General features: G+C 43.3%; 1 pseudogene; it reads right to left on the bottom strand.

The window, feature by feature from the left end:
• Nucleotides 1–1,125: 1,125 nt before the first annotated feature.
• On the bottom strand, nucleotides 1,126–1,644 carry LOC102851539 (annotated as a pseudogene).
• Nucleotides 1,645–2,155: the final 511 nt, after the last annotated feature.

The raw sequence follows: 2,155 nt of genomic DNA, 5'->3' as shown, positions 1-2,155 counted from the left end.
TTTGTAATTTTCTTTGAATAGATCCTTTGTGCTTCTGGTTAAATTTATTTCCAAGTGTTTAATCTTGTGATTAGCTATTGTGAAGGGTATTGTTTTTCTTAGTTCCGACTCTGTATTCTCTTTGTCACTGTAGAGAAATCCAACTGATTTTTTTATGTCAATCTTGTATCCTGCCACTTTGCTGAATTGGGCCACTGTGTCCAATAGTTTTCTTGCTGAGTCTTTAGGGTTTTCTAAATCTACTATCTTATCGTCTGCATAGAGAGATAATTTTACCACCTCTTTGCCAATTTAGATACCTTTTATACCCTTCTCTTGTCTTATTGCTATAGCTAAGACTTCCAAGATGATATTGAATAATAGATGTGATAGTGGGCATCCTTGCTTAGTTCCTGATGTTGTGTTTTTTTTTAAGGATTTTATCATATTTTATTCCACAAATGTCAGTGATTTTCCCAGCACGATTTATTGATGAGTTGGTAATTTCTCTATTTCCCTGCCCCACCACTTATCATACTTCTGTGTAGCCACAGGAGGACAAATCAGGACCAGGAGGAAGAGTCTCAAAGTTCTTCCTGGCTCCTGATGGGAGAAGAGCGTTCATCTCAGCAAGTGATGAAATCAGAGGACTATCTAGTGGGAATTTTGTATTCTCACGCCAAGACTTCTAATGTCTATTTTAGACCTGGAATCTAAAGTGCATGAAATAAGATTCACTTGAATCTCAGCTCAGGACTGGTGTGCTTTGAGCATCATTTCAAAAGCCCAGGGGCCTTTGTGCCAATGGCTTCAATGTCTTCAGGCCTCTGGGTTAACCTGCTGCTCCCTCAGAGCTCAAGAGCTTTAAGAAGCTGTGTGATCTTTGTATTTTACCAAATGGAGCAGGCACAGGTTTTTAAACTGTGGGAAGGTTCCAGGAAGCAGCTGGATTTCTCCCACATACATTCTTGTGTGGGGGGGCTGCTGCTTCACCTTCCTTGCAGCATGAACAGGGATTTCACAAGGAGGAGTGGGACAGCTGTCAAGGAGTCCAGCAGGCAATGCTGTGAGGGCTTCAGACAGCTGCCAGGAGCTGTGGGGTGATCACTCTGAGTGGTGCTGTTACTTGGGGCACTCTGTCCATTTTCAGCTCTTATGGGCAAGGTCGCAGAAAGCAGACTCAGCACTTGCAAATTGGTGTGTGACTTCGTAGATCCCACACTCCTGAGCTTTTTCAGCATAGTCAGTCCAGTCCTTTTCCTGCAGGTTAATGTCACTGAAGACTGTCGCTGACTCCAAACCCTCAGCAGCAAACCTGGCCTGCGGCTGGAAATCGACTGGTTCAAGACCCCGGCACTCAAACGCTACTATCGTCTTGAACTTCTCACTGTCTTCAGCATTGTAAGATTTGGTGGTGCTGCTCAAAATTCCAATGGAGTTCTCTCGTGAGCATAGCTTGCACTTCTGGACCATGGAGGGAGGCACTGCCATGGCCTCCCTTAAGTGCCACGCTGTCCATCAGCCGGATATATTGCCACTTCTCTGAAATCTCATCACAGTTACCACATTTCATCTTCAGGTACCACCGGAAGTCCTCGCCCCACAGGCTGGAGGGCTCTTGACATTCTCCAGCGTGGCTTTGAGCTGAAGCGCGATTTTCCCCATAGTTGTCGGGTTCAGCCCCGCGCTGGCTGCCCGCCGCTCCTTTCCAGCCTGTCTAGTGCCTGTTCTTAAATGGAATGCCTTTAACCTCTCTCCACTGAGAACAATGTTGGCTCATGGGTTTGCATATATACTTTTAAATATGTTGAAGAAATTCCCCTCTATTCCTATTTTGTTGAGTATTTTAATAAGGAAAGGGTGTTGGATTTTGTCAAAGGCCTTTTCTGCATCAATTGATAGAATCATGTGGTTCTTTTTCTTTGCTTTGTTAATGTGATGAATTAAATTAATTGGTTTCCTTATGTTGAACCATCCTTGCATACCTGTTATGAATCCCACTTGCTCATGGTGAATTATTTCTTTGATGTATTGTTGGATTCTATTGGTCAGTATTTTATTTAGGATTTTGCATCTATGTTCATGAGAGATATTGGCCTATAGTCTTCTCTTTTGGTGGTGTCCTTTCGTGGCTTTGGTATCAAGGATATGTTTGCTTCATAAAATGAGTCTGGGA

This window comes from Elephantulus edwardii, unplaced genomic scaffold, assembly GCF_000299155.1.
Source record: "Elephantulus edwardii isolate Elephantulus edwardi_28Jun2011 unplaced genomic scaffold, EleEdw1.0 scaffold00389, whole genome shotgun sequence".
In the NCBI taxonomy this organism is placed as follows: domain Eukaryota; kingdom Metazoa; phylum Chordata; class Mammalia; order Macroscelidea; family Macroscelididae; genus Elephantulus; species Elephantulus edwardii.
Note: the sequence above shows the minus strand (reverse complement) of the source record. Positions and strands in the feature narration are given on the sequence as shown.